Source organism: Micromys minutus (genome assembly GCF_963924665.1).
Source record: "Micromys minutus genome assembly, chromosome: 33".
Classification (NCBI taxonomy): Eukaryota; Metazoa; Chordata; class Mammalia; order Rodentia; family Muridae; genus Micromys; species Micromys minutus.
In genome coordinates, this window is record NC_137968.1 from 20,068,295 (window position 1) to 20,091,832 (window position 23,538).

Sequence of the window (23,538 nt, forward strand, 5' to 3'; positions counted from 1 at the left end):
TTTGGATGAGAAGACTGAGGACCAGTGATATGAAACAACCTGTCATAAGTTAGCAACTAGGATTACTAGGTTCTGAGTAAAGTATAGCCCTAACTCCACAGTGACTCATCAGGGTGACTCTAGAATTATAGTTTTCACCCTAACTAGGAAAAACAATTGCTTCTAAAAGTAATGTCTGGTACTTAGTTAATATGGTGGTTAAGGTAAAATTTAAGTATGACCAATAAAAAGTTCATCCACATAAATGTTTAACTCTTTAGACATTTTCATGACCTTTTACATTAGCGTTCCTTAGACCTATGATCAGGGTGATGAGAAAAATACTTTTAATTTTAATGCTTATTTTAATTAAATATGTATGTAGTGTATGTATTATATTCATCCTTACATGAGTACTTACACATATACAGAACTGGGTACCTATTTCAAGGTATATTTTAAATATGGAAAGTTAAATTTTTTGCAAAATAAATAGTAATAGAGTAAAAAGCATGTATGAAGATGTATTAATGTACGTATCAAGAGTTACTTCAGAGAAAGGTAATTCCCTAGAGTGGCACTTATGGGGCACGAATGATCTCACTTTCTCAGGGAGAATGACCTTCAGCTCGGCAATCCTGACTCCCAAAGTCATAGAAGCTTCAGTACAAACATCATCTGTTATCACAGCATAATAAAGCATTTCTTAGTATATCCACCTCTGTGTTCACATAGAGCTTAGTCCGTGAGAATGCTTCTGTCTGGTGCTGACTTGTCTCTCGAATCAAGGATATGCAGCTGATCCCAGTAGAGAATAAAGACAAACTTCATCCATTAATAAATTCGATTTGAAGATCACATAAAATTGGAGAGCTCTGTCTATGCCACAATAAATAATCCTATGCATGTGCTCATGAGTAAAAAACAGCCTTTTTGTTGTCTTATTCAATGCCAAATAAAATTTACTGTTAATGTTCTGCCAAACATTTGTTCTGGGAAAAGGGAAAGGGAGTTTTAAAAATTAGAAACTGTTCCATGGGTAACTAAATGGCCATTATTCAGAAATGTGGCGACATTTAAAGGTTAATGTGGAAGCTCAGCTTTGATTCTAAACTGAGTTTTGTGCTCTGGCTTCCAGGGAGAGGGGAAAGGTGGTGGTCAGGTAGAGGAAAGCTACAAGAAGATGTTTCTTTCTCTTTGTTCTGTTAGACAGAAGTAAAAAACATCCGGAGTGAAGGGATTCTGGGAGATAAACTCTCTTAACTGAGATATACTGTCTCCTTGGCGTGAAGAAGACACAGAAAAGTACATTTCAGGAGCGGGGGATTTGTAAGCAGTCTGGGAAGACTAAAGACATCAGTGAGAAAAGCCAATCCTTCTTTGCCAAAACTGTAGGAAATGTGGAGGGACAATAACATGCCAAATCTAGTAGCATCCAACATTCATAACCAAAAACATGGCAGCATTGCCATTCCTGTGTTAGAAAAGTAGGGACTTTTTTATGATAAGTCACTCATTTCTAAAATAATCTCTGGGCATAGATTATGTTATTTGCTGCACTTGTAAACAACTACAAAAAAATACACGACTCAAATCTTATAATAATTACCACAGAATTTTGTCCATGAAGAGGTTAATAATTGACCTAAGGTTATAGCATCTTTAAGTAACAGAGCCAGGATCTAGGTAGGCCTCTTTCTCACTGATCCCTAAACCTGAGCTTTTAATCTTTAAATCATTTCACCTTCCATGAAGCACTCTGCAGGTAATCAAAACCTAGCCATATAGCACAGCCTAATATTTAGCTGTCAAGCCTGCTTAGTTTTGTTATTGATGAGAAATCTGAGATTAAAAATTATGTTAAATAAACTTTTCAGGCTTATATAACTCGAAGAACAACCAAGGTTCCAATTTCTAATCCAATGGCATCTACTGGGTATGTTATTTTTAAATAGAAAGATAACTCTGGGTGTGGAGCTGCATGCTTACAATCCTTACACTTAAGAGGGGAAGGCAGCAGGATTATGAATTCACAATCTCCTTGCACTACATAAAACTCCTATTTCATCTTGCCTGAGCCACATGATGACAGCTCCCGTCTTTAATATCCTGTTGGGAAGGAAGACAGTAAGAACCAGAATTCAGCTACACAGCAAGGTTGAGGCCAGGGTAAGCTACATGATACCCTATATCAAGAAACACGGGCCAAAACCAAACCAATTGGAAAAGGAATAGAGGTGGAGATGTGGTTCAGAACAGAGCATTAAAGAGTGCTTGGGCTCTACAGTCCGTTTCCAGTATCACAGGTAGGATGCATACTCATGTATCATTCATCTGTCTAATTTATACTAATCATTTCTCTGTATCCAGTGGGTTCTTTTTAAATTAGTGTCATTTATAAGTGTACAAGGAGTCAGAGTTATTAAGCAACAAACATCTCAGTGGGGTGCACTGGCATCCCTTATAAAGACTTGGATTATAAGGCTTTTATTTTGTTTTGGAAACAAAATCAGGGATGACCATAAATAAAGCAAACTCATTCTTGCTCATTTTTCTGTTCACCATACCCAAGCTATCCCACCTTTCAGGCAGGAATGCCAACTTTCCAGCATTTTCCACGCATGAAGATACTGTGCTCACATTTGAAAGCTTTCTGGCAGATTGTCAGCTTACATTTTCAGCCATGTTACCGCTGGAGTTTGGCAAATGACAGACTCTGAATGTATTTGGGTTTGTTGGTTTGGAACAGCTGGAGTATTCAAAAACAAAACTGGCCAGTAGTCTGGATTTGCTGAGAATTGGGAGAAAGTGCTAGATCTTTCTGAGAGCTGCTGGCACAAAAAAAAAAAAAAAAAAAAAGGAAATGAGCAAACAATATGAGTTGCTGGGTAGATCTCAATGAAGTGGTGATTGAGAGCAAGAACAAAAAAAAATTATGAATTTTTTCATTCATTCTTTCATTCTCACCAACACCTAATTGCTACACTACCCCAGACAAACTTAGAAATACAAGTGATAGATACAACCAAAGACTCTGTCTCCAACAGCCATCACACTCAGCAAAAGGGGACAAGGCAAACTTACAGATAACTGCAACCTTAGGCAAAACAGCAAGAGCACTACTGAACATCCAAAATGACGTTTGTGTTCCTTCCTTCACACTGAAGTGCAATGCTTTTCAAAGGAACTGGTCTTATGGCGATGAAAGTCTAAGAATCTGAGCTGATCACATGAAATATGACAAGCGTAACAGGATCGTCGCCATCTTTGTATGGGTCTACTAACACAGCTTAACTGAAGCTTAAAACTGGTCATCTCTGTGGTATATAAATGTCCTTACTGATTCCACTCACGCACTGGCATTATTTGATAAGATCTGTTTGTTGCTGTTGTTTTTGTTTCTCTCAGATGAATCTGAAGCTATGGAAGAAAAGTAGCTTACAGGCGGTGTGCTCCTCACAGCAAACCTACTGTCATTTTACAAGCTCCCACATTACTACTAATAAAGATATGGGAGCTATTCAAGTGGAAGCTTGACAGACCTCTCTGTATAATGGGTTATGTCCATTTAGCAATAGCTTTAAGAGCTCAGAGTGGGCAACGGGAGAAAACAGTTTGAAGATGGCAGGTCATATGGACAGAACAATTGTCGCATCCACAAGACACTTAGTAGAACTTGAAAATGTGTTATCTGTGTTCACAGTTAGAGCTATTTACACATGTTAATTGTTTTGAAACCAGAGCATTATCCTGGACTCTCTCCATGGGCCCAGTATTGTCAGTCAAATCAGGCAAGAGGAACAATGGGGCATCAAAGAATAAATTTAGATGTATGAAAAACAGATCAACAGTTTGCTGAGGTGTGAGGAAGAGATAACAAATCAAGGCAGCATCTAGAGCAGTGGTTCTCAGCCTTCCTAATGCTACAGCCCTTTAATACAGTTCCTCGTGCTCTGGGGACCCTCAGTTCTAAAGCTTGTGTTGTTTCTTTATAACTGCTCCTATGAATCATGATGTGTGTATGTGTATGTATGTATATATGTAGAATATCTGGTATGCCACCCCTGTGAAAGGGTCATTTGACCCCTCCCAAAGAAGTCGTGATCCACAGGTTGGGAACCACTGTTCTAAATATTCAAAGGACAGAGAAAATCAACTTGACCCTGAAGGTAGCAAGAAGAAAGCATCCCTGCCCACACCCAGATTTTAGAGTTGTCATCTCAGAACAGCAAATGTTCATTACCACAAACTTCTAAGTTCGTGTTAACCCATTACAACAATAGAAAACTGACACATCCCATGTGGCAAGGATCTGATCCTCAGGTCTCTGGAAAACTGTTAGGGGATTTAAATAGTACCTTATTAGCAACACAGAGTCACTGAAAGATTCGTTAAAAGGGACAACAAAGCACAGAAAAGCCAACATTTTCAACAGTGAACCTCTGGCTGTTGAAATACCTAAGTGCGTAGTTAATAGCACTTCTTGCTCACCTAAACGTACTGACTTAGTTCCCAACACCCAAGTACATCATCTCACAACTAAATGCCTACACTTCCTACCCCAGGGGTTATGACATCCTCTCTGACCTCTCTAGTCACCCACACATGGCATACATTCACACATACACAAACACATGAATTAAGATTAAAATTACTCCTTTAAAAAGCTGAGGATATGAGGAGTATCCTTTGTCTCTGACTCCACCAAGTTCTTTGAGGGTGTGAAAAACAAGAAACAAAATATCAAAGTATGTTTCTGTATCCATGGGTCTTCAGCCTATAAATTTCTTATAAGATACTAGATTTGTGTGTGAAAGAGATGTTGTGAAGAAATGATATTGATACTTTTCAGTCAAATTTGCAGAACCTGGCAAATATACTTCATGTTTCTTTGTGTGGTTTGATTTCTAAGTCAGCTGGTTTCTGGTTTCTTGGAAGTTTTTCTCATTTTCTTTATTTTATTTACATTTTAGGAAAGTTTCAGGTTTGTATGGAAAATGAACACACAGAAAGTCAGTCCTGTGTACTCTAATATCAATTTCATCCTAACATCTCAAATTATGCTTATATATTGAGTGTGTTTGTAAAGAGGAATGAACTAACGCTGACACACTATTACTAATTAGAGAACATAGCCTATTCTAATTACTGATTATTCTAATAATTACTAAGGTTGCAGATAAAGAAAGTAACTGATCATAGACCCATGTGGGCTGTTTTTAGCAGCTTAGCTGCATCTGGAGCGCAGTCTTTCCACTCTGAGACACCACAAGGCATTTCTCACAGTGTTTCCAGGGCTAAGTGTGATGAAAAAAATTTATTCCCCAAATTTGCCATTATTTTCCTCTTAATCTGAGGATAAATTTTTTTTCTGACTTCAAGGGAAATTATTTTAAACATCACGTCACACTACATTCAGAAATAGGCCAGGCAGTTGATACGAGGCCAACATATTGGTCACTACATCCTGAATGTAAGAATAGCTCTGTGGAGATCCTTGACTGTACATCATCAACCCCCAGACTCCCATGTGAAACCCTTCCAGCAAGAGCTACCTTCCACCCTTAGCATTCAAAAAAAAGAAAGAAAGAAAGAAAGAAAGAAAGAAAGAAAGAAAGAAAGAAAGAAAGAAAGAAAGAAAGAAAGAAAGAAAAGTAAAGAAAGAAAGAAAGAAGAGAAAAGTGGCTACAGATTCCATCCCTAAAAGGGAGTCAGAGGAAGCAAGCTTGAGAATCTGTTACTTTCAAAAGCACAGTGCCAAGGCATAAAGCAAACAGGAAAACTTCTAAAAGCAAAGCCTATCCAGCTACAGTTTGGAAACCCTGCCCTGAAGAACGGAAACTTCGCTGGTAAACGGCTCAGGACAGCTGGACCAAAAACATTTTTGTAGTCTGGGAAGTCCCTGCTCACTGTCGGGTAATACTCATCACGGGTGAGACCCCTCGAGGCGAGGATATGATTTGCATTCCAGCAAGTGGCCTGGGAGACCCTGTAAGCGAGAGGACATGGGATAGTCTAACCTACAAAGAAAGGGGCTTTCCATGGATTTCCCAAGACTATGCATTTATCTGAAAAGGAAAGTAGGGGAGAAAGCCTTGCTAGTCAAACAGAAAGCAGGTCTGTCCTCTGCACAGTGCGGCCACTGTTCTGTCTTCATTCTCATGGGGGAGACAGTCATGACACATACTGAAACTCACTATTGGATTCTCATTTGAGATGCACAGTCGACCCGATGAAATGGGCACTTAATAACCCTCTGTCTGAAAGAAAACAATCGAGGTGGTTGCTAGCCAAACATTTCTGTCGCTTACCCTAATCAAACATCCATGAGGAAAGAGACCTCTCTCTTTTATTTTTTCAGAGTAGCTCTTTCCTGTCATTTTGCCTTTGCTGGGCTGCTTGGTTTGTCTGATGCCTGTTTATCTCTGCTGAATGTTTAATCATCAGGCCAGATGACAAAGACGGTGTTGGAGCTGACAGCGGTGAGTGGCATGAATTACGTGTGGTGGGGTGGTAGTCTCTCTGGCATTGCCCCAAGAACATCACATGGATTATTTTGTCTGCTCCTACAACCAAAATATAATATAAATGCCCTGATTTGCCTTGATTTGCAGATAATAAGATTTTATAGGTCAAATAAGTGCAAAAAATGCTATATAGAGAAACTAAAATGGAGGATGTATGTAATAATTCAATGACAACCTTATTTAACCTCCATTCTTAAGTCTTACCATGGAGGTTCGTATCTGATCCCTAAACATTTTTCTCTCCTCCATATGCACACTCTGTCATGCATATACCTGTGTTTACACACACACACACACACACACACACACACACACACACACACACACTAGAGTCTCTCGGTTGATGATGATTAACACAGAGACCCACTGGTCAAGTGGTCAAAATGTGGAGAATAAGTTGGTGTAGAATGCTCATCCTTAAATTGGATATCTGTATCACACTTTTTTGACCTAGGCTCCTGGATTATCATGGTCAGTGAGGCAGAAGGACTGCAAAATCCAGCGTTAGTGGATGCCAGTGACAAAATGGAATTGTTGCAGACACAGACAACAGAACAGCTGCATGTATGAACTCATGATGACTGTGATAATGTGTTCAAGATGTGAACAGGTTCAAACTAGACAACAGTTGAAACATGGACTGGAAGGAGCTCATTGAGTGCCACCCCTAATTGAGGAGGCATAGAAGTTAATGACGGCTCTGACAGGGAGAATCATTTTTTTAAGGATATGGACTGGAGCCTACTCATCCTATATTGGATCATCCTTATCCATGGCACTTACTGGCAGCATTAGGTAGGCACACAGATTATAGATATAGATAGATAGATAGATAGATAGATAGATAGATAGATAGATAGATACATGGATGGATGGATAGATGGATGGATGGATGGATGGATGGATGGATGGATAGATGGATGGATGGATTGATGGATGGATGGATGGATGATGGATGGATAGATAAATAGATAAATATTTTTAAACATTAAAACAATTATTTGAAACTTATAAATAAAGGAGTTAATGGGCTCAATGTGATTCCTGATTCCCACCTGAAGATAAACGAGGAGAATCAACTTCTGAAAGTCTTCCTCTGCCCCCAGTATACATGTTATGGCATATGGGAATACGTATAAACACACTCGCCCATATGAAAACATAATACTAATAAATAAACGTTCAAAATATAAATAGGGCATGCATATGCATGAGGCTGAGGCAAGAGAATTACTGTGAGTTATAAGCTGCATAGTTGAACACATGCCCATTTTATCATTTGTGAAGACTTATCAGACTTGCAACCCAGACAAGATAGTGGTTATTTCCTCCAGAGCCACTTCCCTTCAGGGCCAATTTCACCTACACTTCCTAATCCCCTTATCCCATTACATAGTGTGTAATTATAAGTCTATTGTAGAGAAGAGGTAGACAACATATTACACACAACCCCTCTTCAAACACAGCACAGCATCCCAAAGTACCAATGGTTCCCTATATAATAGGCTGAATTGTATCTCTTGAACTTACCATTGCTTATGGAACTGGTTCACCCAATGGTAAACATTAGAGTCATTGTAGGACTTAAAGTTTTCAATTCTTTGAGATAAATTCCCAGCAATTTAAGCTTTTGCTCATGTGATAAATGCAGCTTTTATTTAAAAAAAAAAAAAAAGCAAAAAATAAAACTTTGGCACACCCTTTCAGATCGGCTGGGAGTATACCATTAAAAAATTCTCAAAGAAATGTGAGTTCTCGGTAATTAATTTTATTGATGTATGTGTTTTAAAAACTTTGATTAAATCTTTGAGCATTTCGTACAGCCATGACCTATAACTGCATGCAACCCATTCACTAGCTCCTCCTAGATTTACTCACTCAAATTGCCTACTCACCCAACAGCTCCTGAGCAAGGGTTGGAAGTTTATATCTCTGTTCCTTTTCTGCTGAGTTAGGTCTGGATTAAGGATGCACTGAGCTTGTACATCTTCAGAGCCTCTGTGACCTCATCTGTTGTGTCAGGAGGACACTGTTGTGTTTTCAGTCACCACCTCTGGATCTCACAATCTTCCTTGGCTCTCTTCAGCAGCAATCTCTGAAACGTAGGAGGAGTGGCATGTACGGTTGACTTGTTTATTTCCTGTCTCTTTTGAGAATCTGAAACATCACTGATGAGTTATTCTGGGAGTAACTAGGGACTGAATGAAGCACAAATGAATCAAGTGTCTAAACACAGACATGGAAAAATATTTATATCTGCTTTACTAAAGACACGGAAGCTCTATGCTTTCCAATGCATAGCTTCCCTTTTCTCTATTTGCCCATTCTATTTACATATATGTATATGTTCATTTGCGACCAAAACTAAAAGAACAGCAGCAAAAACATTTGCTGTAGGAGAAGACAGTAAGTTTCTTGCAAGACATGAAGCTCGCATTTAAGAGTTTTCTCTTTGGAAAACCTCTTAATTTTGTGCTTCAGCGGTGAACACCAAGTTGCAAAACCCAATAGATAATTGTTTTGGGAATATTCCCAATACCGTTTCAGGGGGATCATCATAAAAACATGAGCTGCATTAACTTATAACTGCTTTTTTCACTGAATTTAGTGTTGTGAATTTTAAACTTTTGAATCCTATTCACCTCTTCCCCAAATCCCACATCTACTTCCCCTCTGAGCCAACCAATTCCGGTTATTTATTTATTTTTTTATTTCTGATACTTCTCAAGATTAGTTTGTGCTGTCCATACGCACTCATGGGTATGTGGCCAATCCAGGAGTTCAGTCAACTTAGCAGGAGATGTGCTCTTATAAAGACAGACTCTCTCTCTCCCATCTGCTCTCTTGCCAAGCGTTCTCAGACTAGCAGCACGACTTTGGGTCCAGCTCCTGTGTCCACATCGGGACTTAGTTGCAGATCTTGTTGGAAATGTTAACATGTCCTGTGCACTAACTGTCACAACCACTGAGAGTTCATATGTGGAGAAGGCCCTGTTTAGCAAGAAGACGGTCCCTCCAAGTCATCCACAGATCACTATACCCTGCACCTGCTCTTCTGCAGTGATCCCTTAACTTAGACATTAACAAGTCATAGGAAAAAAGATTGCTATTACTTAAATCCATGCACAGTTAAGGTCTCCTCAGTGGATTTCCAGCCTTTACTTGAAGGACTAGAATAGCTGTGAAGAGTAAGGTGCCAATATGTGTTCTAGAGGAGGTTGTTTTTCTTCTGGACAATTATTTCCTGCTCAATTTTGAAAAGAAACACTGGTTTTGCTATGGAATTGGTTAATGATTTGAAGGGTGACTATTTAACATTAAGTACGTAGGGCATTTTTAGCTTTTTCAAGGTGCTCATATTTTAAAATAGTTTTTTCTTCACTGTGATACTTTCTTGAGCAAGATCACCAATCCAACTGAACTACAAACACCCGCCTGTGCACAGTTTTAGAACTTATTTTAAACCTATGTTAACTGCTTTGCTATGTTTCTACTTCCTTCCGTCTTTTTAATACAGTAGGTAACGTTTTTGTTATTTTTTATAAAACCCATGTTTTTGTCAGAAACCCAGATACTCATATTTATTTATTTTGGGGGTGACTAAGTTCTTTTTTATCATTTTATTGCATACTTTACATATTTACATTTCGAATGTTATCCCCTTTCCCCCCTTCACACACACCCCTCCCCCTCCCCTTGGGAAGAACAACAGTAACAAACAACCAAAACCCTCCAGAGTTCCCAGGGACTAAAACGCCAACCATTGAGATATTTCAAGTCTCTACTTAAAGATGCTGCTTCAACAGTAATATCTGGGAGCTCCAGGGATGTCTTCATGCATAAAATGATTGCATGTAAGCATGCGGATTGAGTTCAGATATTCGGAACTCAGGGGACTCTGGTGAGTATAAAAGGCCGATTATAACCTCAGCCCTCAATCATTAAATCAGAGACAGGAGCATGAGAGCAAGCTGACCAGAATACTGCCTCTTAAGTGAAAACTCCTGCATCAGGAAATCAAGTACAGAAAGTGATGAATAAATACACTGAAAATCAACCTGTGGCACACAGATACACACACACACACACACACACACACACACACACACACACACAGATTCACACAGATATACACACACACATACACCCACACAGATACACACACAGACACACACACATACACATACATACACACAGATACACACACAGAGATACACACACACACACAGATACACACATACAGAGATACACACACAGATACAAACACACAGATACACACATACAGAGATACACACACAGATACACACACAGAGATACACACACACAGATACACACACAGAGATACACACACACAGATACACACACAGAGATACACATACACAGAGATACACACAAACACAGAGATTCACACACACACACAGAGTCACACACACAGAGATACACACACAGATACACATACACACAGATACACATACACACACACATACACACACATACAGATTCACACACACAGATTCACACACATATACATACACACACATACAGACACAGATTCTCACACACACACTCTCATGCATGCATACATACACAATATTCACGCACACAATTACATAGTCACAGACACACATACTCACACTCAAACACACTCAGATTCACACACACAGAGATTCACACACATACACACACAGATTCACACACACACTCTCATACATACATACACACACATTCACACACATGTTTACACAGTCACAGACATACATACTCACACTCACACACACGTATATACATACACGCACTACACATGCATCAAGGCAAGCAGAAGCACCTATACAACCCACATATGCAAATAAAAATAAAACCGGTTACGTGAAAGCAGAAAAGGAGGAAATATTCTGTAAAGTGAAGATAAAAAGAAGTTTCAACATAATAATATCATATATATGTATGTATATACTCATCCACAGTTTATTATCAGCACATCTATCTCTGGAGAAGTTAACATCCACGATAGTAACATCATATTTCCACTGTGACCTGGTTTGGAGAAGCCTAGGACATGTCCAGGAAAGCTTAAACAAAGACAATCTACCCTGGATATTAGCTATACCATTCCTGGGGCTGGATCCCTGATTAAACTGAGAAAGAGAGATAGGGGAACAGGACAAAACACCCTTTATTGTCTAATTCCCAATACACTGAGATGTAAGACATGAGCCAGCAGCCTCCCAATACCCCAGACAATAGCTGGTTTTACTGTCATCGAGGCTCCATAATGAATGGCATCCTCTGCCCTGTGAGCTAAGTAACCCCTTACTCCTTTAAGCCCTTTCTTGTCAGCTATTTTGTCCCAGTAAAATGTACATACATGATACACATCCTTCCCTCATTCCTTAGATAAACGTTCTATTCCTGTTATTGTACTTGTTGGCGTTCGTGGCGCTAGAGTTGCAGTGCTGAACACAGTAAAATGTTTCTGCCTGGCTAGAAATACTTACAGAGACAGACTACTTAAGACTAGGGTGGTGCTGAAGAGAGGGGAAGTCCTAAGATGTCTTTTGTGAGAAATTGGTCAGCTTGTGCAAAAGAGAGGAAACCACGGAGTGAAGATGGATGGAGAACAGATACATAAGGTAAACTGAGGCTAAACCAATCTGTCCGTAAGAGTCGGTCTGGCTTTTGTTTATTTTTTAGGAGAAGCTCAGGTTGTCTGATGCACTGTGAGACTTCCTTGTAAGAACCTGAGATACCAGGTGCTTCTGTGGGACAAGGTCTACATATAGTTATGTGGGTCAAAAACAGCCCAATAACAGGCATCTCAATTTACCAGGACATAAATAGCGGTACTATCATTTTTCATGTGACAACTGTGCTCTATTATGTTCAACAGGCATTACCCCCACCCCAGGGAGATTGGCTGTTTTTGCATAGCTTTGTTCTACTCCGGGTAAATTATAAAGGTCTTCCCTTTGACATGGAGAATGTCTCCTCTCAGAATCAAGAGATTGGTGATGGTTCTAGCAGAGAGAAGCCACAGGTTTTAGAAGTTGGAGAAGCAATGCCAGCTCTATTCATGTCTCAAAGCCCTAGTCAGTTGCCAAATTATTACTTTTATTGTAGATTTTATTTATTTACATCTGCAATGTTATCCTCTCTTGCAGTTTCCCCTCCACAACCTCTCTATATCATCCTTCCTATCCCTGCTTTTATGAGGTTGCTCCCCTACCCACCCACCCATTCCCACCTCACTGCCCTGTCATTCCCCTACTGTGAGGCATTGAGTTTTAACAGGACCGAGGGCTTTTCCACCCACTGATGCCAGATAAGGCAGTTCTCTGCTACATATGCAGCTGAATTCATGGGTCACTCCGTGTGTGCTATTTAGTTGGTAGTTTACTCCCTGGGAGCTCTGGGGGGATCTCTTTGGTTGAAATTGGTGCTCTTCTTTCAGGGTTGCAAACCCCTGGGAGCTCCTTCAGCCCCTTCCCTAACTCCTCTATTGGGGTCCTCATGCTCAGTCCAATAGTTGGCTGTGAGCATCCACATTAGTCTTTGTCAGGCTCTGGCAGAGCCTTTCAGGAGACAGCTATATTAGGCTCCTGTCAGCAAACAATACTTGGTATCCACAACTGGTCTGGGTTTTGTGTCTATATATGGGATGAATCCCAAGGTCGGGAAGTCTCTGGATGGCTTTTTCTTCAGTCTCTGCTCCACTTTTTGTCCTCATATTATCTTTAGACAGAAGAAATTCTGGGTTAAAAACTTGGAGATGAGTGGGTAGCCTTTCCTAACTTCTGGATATGGTCTCTACAGGTTCTCCCTCTTTTTGTTGGGCATTTCAGCTAATCTCATCCCCTTTGGGTCCTGGGAGGCTCTTGCTTTCCTTTTTTTTTTTTTTTTTTTTTTTTTGTATTTGGAACTTATCCACTCATCAGTGAGTAAATACTATGTATGTTCTTTTGTGACTGGGTTACTTCACTCAGGATGATATTTTCTAGTTCTATCTATTTGCCTAAAAATTTCATGAAGTCATTGTTTTTAATAGGTGATTAGTACTCCATTGCTTAAATGTACCACATTTTCTGTATCCATTTCTCTGTTGAGGAACATCTGGGTTCTTTCTAGCTTCTGGCTATAATAAATAAGGTTGCTATGAACATAGTGGAACATGTGTCCTTGTTACTTGTTAGAACACCTTTTGGGTATATACTCAAAAGTGGTATAGCTGGGTCTTCAGGTAGTATTGTGTCCATTTTTCTGAGGAACTGCCAGACTGATTTCCAGAGTGGTTGTACCAGCTCGCAATCCCACTGATTATGGTGGAGTGTTCCTCTTTCTCTACATCTTCACCAGCATCTGCTGTCACCTGAGTTTTTGAACGTAAACATTCTGACTGGTGTGAGGTAGAGTCTCAGAGTTGTTTTGATTTGCATTTCTGCAAAGACTAGGGATGTTGAACATATCTTTAGGTGCTTCTCAGCCATTCATCATTCTACGGTTGAGAACTCTTTGTCTAGGTCTGTCCCACATTTTTAATATGGTTATTTGATTCTCTTGTGTCTAACTTCTTGAGGTTTATATGTATATTGAATATTAGCCTTTTATCCTATGTAGGATTAGTAAAGATTTTTTTCCAATCTCTTGGTTGCTGTTCTTTCCTATTGGCAGTGCTTTACACGTGATACACAATTTCAGTAAAATGGCTGAAGATAAAATTTACTCAAACAAATCAGTAGCCTTCTTCTACTCATAGGATAAACAGGCTGAGAAAGAAATTAGGAAAATGATGCCTTTCACAACAGTCAAAAATATTGCAAAACACTTTGCTGTGACTCTAACCAAGCAAGTGAAAGATCTGTGAACAAGAACCTCAAGACTTTGGAGAAAGAAATTGAAGAAGATCTCAGAAGATTGAAAGATCTCCTATGTTCATAGATTGGCAGGATTAATATTATAAAAATTGCCATCTTGCCAAAAGCAATCTATAGATTCAATGCAATCTCCATTAAAGTTCCAACTCAATTCTTCTCAAAGATTGAAAGAGCACTTCTCAAATTCATTTCAGATAACAAAATACCTAGGGTAGCAAAAATTATTTTCAAGAATTAAAAGACTTTTGAGTGGATCACCATCAAGCTGTATTACAGAGAAATCATGATTAAAATAAAAAACTGCATGGGATTGGTACAGAGATAGGCAGTTAGATCAGCAGAATAAAACTGAAGACCCAGGAATGAACCCATACACCTATAGACACTTGATCTTTGACAAAGGAGCTAAAAGCATTCAATGGATAAAAGATAGCATTTTCAACAAATGGTGCTGGTACAACTGGCTGTCAGTATGTAGAAGAATCAAATAGATCTACTCTTATCTCCTTGTATAAAGCCTCAGTACAACTGAATCAAGGACCTCCACATGAAACCAGATACACTGAAGCTGATAGAAGAGAAGGTGAGAAAGAGCATTGAACACATGAGCACAGGGGAAATTTTTCTGAACAGAACACCAGTGGCTTATGCACTAATACCAACAACCAAAAAAAATGGGACCTCATAACATTGACAAGCTTTTATAAGGCAAAGGACACTGTCAATTGCCAAATTCCTGCTGACATCTCCTCCTGTCTTAACTTGAAAGTCATTTAAAATATAGGTTTCTAACCTTAGGCAAGAACAATGAAAAGGGTTACTAGAGTAAGTCAGGAGAGGAACTGTGGAAACAGGAAGTGCAGCTGGAACGCCTGAGTTCACTCTCCTGTGAGAATGTGACCTCTACTCAGGGTAGAAGAACCATAAGGTCACTGCATAAATAGGTATAAGAGGAAAGAGAGAGTTCCCTCAAAAGGGAAAGGTTCCAGCTATGATTCCAATTATTCAGAATCATGGAAGAAAGACTAGGCCAAGACAGCACAAGCTCCAGGGGGAATCCACATGCCGGTCACTTACAAATAGGCAGTGAGTTGGGAGTGGGGGAATTTTTGACGCAGAAACCCAGTTGTGTGAATCAGGTAGGAAATTCCTAGATGAACGCTCAGCAGTCAGTGGCTAAAATAGTCCCTAATCACAGTCTTCTGCCCACCTGCAGATAGGCGAGACTAGATTGTAAGTAAGCATAGGTAGGGAAGACTGTTGAACAGAGCCAAGGAAACAGTACTTGATACCGTTTCAATCACTTTAATTCTGATTCTTCTGTGTTTGCTTACCTAGAACACAGTGAAATGTTAGCATATACAATATGGAATACATCATTAAATATGCTGTATAATGACCCTGCTGCATATGAAAATATTAACAGTATATGCACTATATTATGTATATTTAGAATGGCACTTTATATTTAAGATGTGCTTAAAATCAGTGTTAAAGAATGGCCTACTGTGGCACACCTATCAGTTATACTTTCTAGCTTTACCTCAGTATAAAGGTTCAGAGGGTTCTCTATTTTGTGATACCTTAGTAGCACATGACATTGCTAGAATATTGACACAGAGTAGAGAAGTATACATGCCATAGGTGGTGCCCAGGGTAGGACCACTGCTGAGTCCTGGTTTGGAGAAACCCATCAAACTGACTGTCAAGAGCTCAGGACATAGCTTAGATGCTTAACTGCTTTCCCTGCACGCATGCAGCCTTTGATGCAGATCCCCTGAAGCATACAAACTGGGTGCCTTAGGAAGTAAGGAAGAGAATTTCAAAGTTTTCCTGGGCTGTATGGAGCACAGTCTTGAAAGAGAACAACATAACCACTCGGATAGGATTGAGGAAGCTTTTTTTCTGAACAGTAGGATGATATAAAGTAATTTTTAACATTTCGTGCCAAGCCATGTCACAGCAAGTACAGAGCTCTGACATGCCAACAAGTTTATGAAAATTCTGTTTTTAAAATCTTGAGAAACATCTATGTTCTTCTTCGGAAACCTTCACATTCTCCCAACCCATCACTCCTCACACGCACGCACACGAGAGAGAGTCACACATATGTGTGCTAGTGCTCGTCCATGTGCATATGCATAAACACATGTTCACACACAACTCACACACACATTCAAGCATGTGTACACATAAGCTTATGAGCACACGTACACGCATATAAGCATATATGGAAGGCCGCACACGTAATGTGTATATTATAGCCTTTCTATTATTCATAGTCTAGACTTTAGAGGAAATTGGACATTTTATGTTCTTGAAAACATTATTTCAGGGTCAGAGCACTGTTGTTTTTCCAGAAAATTCTAGTTGAGTTCTCTGAACCATATTGGGTGGCATGCCTATACCTCCAGGCTCAACAGACCTGATACCCTGTTTTGGGTTTTTCAGACTTCCATATAGTCAGAGCATCCACTCCCGTTGACACAGACACATGCATATACACACAAATAAAAGGAATAAAAATAAATCTGTATCTTAAAAATAAAACTGTGTGTCCGATTTTCTTATCAGTTTTCATGGTTAAAATATGTGAGGTTTAATGGATCACTAAAGTTTGTATATTTCTCAGAGTAAAACTTCAAACAAGGAAGCAAAAGTCCCGTTTCAAATAGATCCAACTCCCTATGTAATTACTAGCGCCTTAGTAACAAAGGCCTGTGTGCCTGCGCCTACACCATTTGCTACAGACTACCAAGAAAGAGAGCTTGCTGTACTTTAATTATTTGTTTTAGAGGAAAGAATCAATTCACATGACAGACCCTCCGCCAAATAGAGCAGCCAACACGAAGAGCCCTTTGTGCAAACCCACTTTAGTCTCCCCTTAGATAAAGAAAGGAAGGAAACTAGAGAGTTTATTTTAAAGACCCTATCCTGTCTTCCATCACAATGTAAACAAGCATCCCCTCTTCTGGCCAGACTGGGGAGGGGGGGTTCCACAGCCTCTCACAGACTAGAAAGCAAGTCACCCTGAATAGTGGCTGCTGGCCGAAGATAAGGAGGAAAAAGAGTGCCCACGTAAGTTTATTTATTTTATCTGAGACTGCAACCTTTGGGGGGCGGGGGAGACTCTAAAGGCCATATACTTTATTCTAGACAGACCTTCGGCTTCAAAGAGAGGTACGTGGTGTGCCTGGGACCCTCTGTCTACCATTAGAGACCTGACCAAGTTAAGCAGAAGTTTTCCAGTGTCTGTGAAAGAAAACACACCCGTAGGCTGCAATTTTGATGGCAAGGCAGGTGTTTGCTGGGAAGGCAATTGTTTTCTTAGAGGGTCAAGAAGTGTCAAGGAAGAACTAAAAGAACAGTAGAAAAGAACGGGAGTTTGTCTTAACCCCTGGCACATGGTAACTCCTGGCCCTGAACATTAATTACTGGAAGGTATTTTGAGAAAGGCGACTACGTTTTCCGACTGTTAATATGAGTACAGCAGGTTGAACAGGGATACACCAAATATTTTTCTAACTGAGGGAGAGAAGTGTAGAATTTAGATGCCAACAGGATGACTAAACAGCCATTTGTCTCATATTTACTCATTTGGGGATGAAGGAAGTGGAAAGAAACAGCTGGCTATGGCTGTTTGTATTGGGAGGCAACAAGATATAGCATGTCATAGGGGAGTATTTTAAACCCAAGTAAGATTACAGCCATGGGTCATATATGGATTGTACAGTGTTAGCTCAAGCATTTTTGCCAACCTATGAACACATAGGAAAGAATTTTAACTAGCTCTCATTGGTGAGGTCTTTTTAGAGCATTCAGTCTTTGACTGATACCATGTATTTGTATGTGAGGACAGAAGAGAAAAAACTTATCACAAATTTGAACTGCAGTTACAAGAAAGAAGAGTACTGGAAAAGAATTCAAGTTATGGCATAGAATGCACTTATGGTGAAGGACGCTTTTTTCTTTCAATAATAGAACACTGTGTCTTTATTTTCTCTTGGGAAATAACCCACTGGTTATCCCTGATAGTTTCCCTAAGGTGGTGGTAACCAACTCACAAAAGACTCCCAAGGACTAAGTTTTTAAAAGCGTTCAGTTTTTCCATTACTAATTCTTCCAAGACGCCCTCCAAAACCAACTGTCCAGTGCCCATCCAACAGGAAAATAACCCAACACAGAGTTTCTAGAGCAGGTATTGGGACTGTGGGGGTGACATTTAAATTGACTTTACTGCTTTAGGGAACCTCATTCAGCAGTGCCATTCTGAGAAAAGTTCTGTGCTACCGCAACATACCAAAGGAAGTTCTGTTTATTATTCCATGTTGAGCATCCGTTATTGAAGGTTCTTCGTCAAATAGTGAGTTGCCTAGTACTCAGTAAGTGTACATCTATTGATTTGTTCTACTCTGGATGTGCTCGTCTTTATTCCTATATTGATTCTCTCTCTCTCTCTCTCTCTCTCTCTCTCTCTCTCTCTCTCTCTCTCTCTCTCTCTCTCTCTCTCTCTCTCTAACGATGTGGCCTTGCTGCTGTTGTCTGACTGTTTCTATCTGAATCCTTGGCAGTTATCAGTGTTACGGGTGGTTTTATGAACATCCTGTTCTGTCAGGGGTTCGTTTCATTCAGTTTGTGTTCTCTGTTTTTGTTTGTTTGTTTGTTTTATTTTTGTATTGTTTAATTTCTGTGGAGCAAAACACACTAGATAGTGGTGTTTCACTGAGTGGTGAAATGGGGAAAGAATTGGAGTGTGGGGTCTTCTTATGTAGCCCAAACTGGCCTTAAATTCAGGATCCTCCTAACCAACCTCCTTGCTCTTTTATCACGCTGAAGCTAGTATCCCTGAACCAAACACACACATACACATAGGCACACAGGCACACACTGGTATGCATGCACACAGGCTTCAATATTCCTTGGCAATTATCTCATTTTATCATTCACTAAATATTAGTGCCTTAAAGCAATTATAAAAGCTGATGATGCTTAGAGCACCCTCCAGCCCACTCCACCCCACCATCAGTCCTAGCAATTTTTAAAGATGACAGTTGAGCTCCGAGTTGGAAACTGTTGTACAGAGGTTTCTTCTAACACACTTTCATCTTAGCATCTCACAGGCAATGTTGAAAGATTGGTCAGTGGCTCCTCTAAGCTCCTATGAAGATACATCTTCACATGTGCAAGGTTGGTACATTTTTTTTTAATAAACCCAGCCAGGACTTTTATTCAGAAGAACTAATATTCTTAGATAAAACTAAATAAATAAAAATGCATTATGTATCACCAAAACTACTCACCATATTTCCCAATGAAGTTAAACTTGATATTTAATCAAACAGTATAATCAGTACCAGAGAGGACCAGACAGTAATGTTATAAGTGGAGTGACTTATATCACCATGAAACAAAGAAAAGATTAAGCAGAGGGCCAAGGAAATGCTAGAGTGTTGAAGAAGTTGGAATTTCTGCTTAGTAAGACCTTAATAAAAACATATATATTTATGATTAAAAACCACTTACTTCAGTATCAGATCACTTTCTGATAGCTTCTAGCATTGCTGTGGTCAAGATTATACCTTGCTCATGGAATTTATGACAGGAGAGGAATTCGTGAGTGACGTGCCTCCTCCTCTTTCTCTCCTATTAGAATATTAGGATTTCTGGATAAAAGTCATTGGCTGGGTTCCGTGAAAAGAACCAAACCCAAGACTAAAGGTTTGGTTTTCTTAGCTCTGCATATGGTCTTCCTGAATCTTGCGGGGGGGGGGGGGGGGGGGGATGGTTAGCAGGAGCCTCCTTAAGAAGCTTCCAGCGCAGGGACAAAGGTAATCCTTAAAGAGTGGTTGTGGGGGACGCTAAACTTTGTCTGCCTTTCAGAATAGCCTGAAAGTGGCAAAGTTTGTAGTGACCAAAGAAAGCATTTCAGAAGATGGTTGAACACTGTTTCTCAAGTGTTGCCAACTGAAAAACCAAACAAAGATGTTACAAGTAAATCCTGAAAAACAGGTTTAACTGGGGGGGGGGGGAGGTAAAATTAAAAATTTTATTTCCAAATTTCAATAAATCTAGCCTAAAATGATTCTCAACCTGTGGGTCATAACCTGTTTGGCCAACCTTTATTGCCAAAAACATTTACATTTGGTTGGGGTTTACCACAGCATGATGGGGAACTGTGCTAAGAGTGGCAGCATTGGGAAGGTTGAGAACTTCTAGGCTAGCCTGTCTAGACTGGCCGAGGTGAAGTTTTCGGGAAATGACTGATCTTCATTCTCTTGACTCCGGATGATTTTTTTTTTTCAAGGTTTCCTAAATGAAACACACGAACTTTTACTGGGGCAGTTTCAGTTCAGACAGAACGTTACTTCCCTATCACAGATGGGCTGAAAGATAAGTTGAGGTTTTCCTAGTGTCACAGACCACCTGGGCTCTCCTCTGATTCCTGGGTAGTCAAAGCCTTCATATTTACAATCTGAGGAATCTGGAGACATTCCACGCTAGCAGTACACATCCAGAGCTGGCTCAAAGACTTCATGAGCTGGTGCTCGCAAGGCCTCGCAGTAGGCTGCTTAGCCTAAAACCCAGCCTGCAAAACATCAGTACCTTAGGGATTAGCACGATTTTCCTTTCTTAAGCCATTTTCTCAGTATTTTCAGCTAGTGTAAACCGAGCTACTTAGATAGCTTTGTGAGCTCCAAGGCCTTGCCCTTAGTATTATCTCCAGACTTATTTATCTGTAGAATCAGTAAGAATGACTCGCCACAGAAGCCCGTACACAGCTGGGGCCTGCTTTATCTTGCTTACCTTATCTCTCCATTCCTACAGGCCCAGGAGAATCTACAAGCACACCCCAACACCCCTGCCTCTCCATGGAAGCAAATGTTATCTGAATTCAAAAGCCCTAACTGTAGTCTTCCCTAATCCCTCCAAGCCCCACTTTGGCTGCACCATTGATGTCTGGATGCTGTTTTTCATGGTTATCTCCATTTCATGCGGTTGTATTTTTCTCTTTTCCTCCCCTGGACTCTAACAGACCTAAAGATAACGCCCAGTTCTTCTGAAGCACCTAAAAATGCAGGTCTGATTTAGGCACACATTTTGGTTGTGATATTTTAATGCCAAGTTAGTTGTCAATAGAATATATGAGAATGCATACTCAAGGAAGGTGGATTTATGAGGACACTTCAAATATATGTGTGTGTGTGTGTGTGTGTGTGTGTGTGTGTATGATAACAAAATACATAAAATATAAGCAGCAAACAAAAGAATGTTGGAACCATCACTTTTATGCCTGAACAACCACTGTGATAAATCTATTTAAAGCAGCTGAGCTCTCTCAGGCTCAAAGGTCATTGCATGCATATTTTGCTCTGAAGACCAGCCCCTTCAAAACAGGATGCTTGCTTTTGTGAGGTGGAGGGAAAGGGGGAGCTGAGGAGGAAGAAAGGAGAGGGAGAAATTAAGGGTGGCAGCATCAGGATCTGGAGGAGATTTGATAGAGGTAGAGGTCAGGAAATCTAACAAAAATGTGTAGCGGGGGGATGAGGAACTGGGCATAGCAACCGGAGGGTCCCTGACACCAGGGAAACGTGAGGCTCCCAGGTCCCAGCAGGGAGGACTTTAGATGAAATGCCCAGAGAATGGGGAAATAGATCCTGTAGAGATCTCCTCCAGCCGACAGGCCCGGCCTGGTTGAGGGATGGAACCACCCACCCATCTCAAAGTTTTTAGCCCAGATATGTTTTTATCCAAAGGAAGAACAGGAAGAAAAAAAATGGAACAGAGACCGAAGAACAGGCCAGGAAGGGACTGCCCCACCTGGGAATCCATCAAGTCTGCAGACACCAAACCTGACACTGTTGCCGTCATCAAGAGGTACTTGCTGATAGGAACCTAGTGTGGCAGTTTCTGGGGAAGTCCAACCAACAACTGACCAATGCAAATGTAGATGCTTGGAGCCAGCCATCAGATGGACCTCAGGGAACCTGGTTGGAAAGCTGGCAGAAGGAATGGGGGAGAGGAGAGGGATTGTAGCCCCACTGGAAGAACAACCAGGCTGGCCTGACCACCCAGTTCTCTCAGAGTCTAGACCACCAACCAAGGAGTGCACCTGGAGGGATCCATAGCTCCAGATACGTATGCAGCAGAGGATGGCTTTGTCTGACAGCAACCGGAGGGGAGGGCTTTGGTCCCGGGAAGACTTGATGCCCCATCTTAGAGGGATGCTGGAGTGGTTAGTTGGGAGAGTGTGGGTGAGGGTAAGCACTCTCATAGAGGCAAAGGGTGGGGGGGGCAGATTGAGATGGAGGACTAATGGAGGGGTACCCAGGAAGTAGAATATCATGGGATGGGGGTGGGTGGAGGAGGTAATCGGAAAATGGGATATTATTTAAGATGTAAACTAATGTAATGATTAATAAAATTAAAAAAAAATTTAAAGGTGACAACAGCATAGAAAAAGAGACCAGAGTCTTCCTTGAAATAGCATTCAAAATATCTACTCTGCCTAATGAGCAAGGGGTTCATTAAAACTACTTTTTCAAACTACACAAAAAATAGATTTCTACCATATTTATTTTTATTCTTTGAATTGATGTTTTTAATACTCATAATAGGTTTGGAAACTTATATATGTAAATATATATCCAATATATGTAAATATGTATCCAATGTTAAAACATAGCTATGGGTAGAAAGTGTGTGTGGTAGGGGGTTGGGGTAGAAAGAATTGAACTGTCTTGTTTCTCATCTGTCAAATATCACAGCCCTCAGCTGCCTATAATTCAATATCAATAAGTATTTTAGTCCTTCTGTTCGGTTTCAGTTTCTTACCTATTTGGCATGGGAAGCCATTTATTTCACCATAATCAGGAAAGAATTCAAATGTTTGAATCTTTGCATGTGAGGTGTGTTTTTGGTTTTCAGACTGTTTGGTAATTGTTTAATCCATTGTGTGTGTGTTGCTCTATCCCTGTCATGAGATTCTGCCTGCCTGGCACATATTATGTCTGATATGAGGTGGAGTGAAAGGCATAAACATAAATTACTACATAAATATTTATTAAAAGGATATATGGAAATACTTTAGAACATTTTAGAAAGACATGTGGTTATATGGAACCCAGAAGTAGACTTCACAAGTAACAATCTCTAGGAAGGCTTCA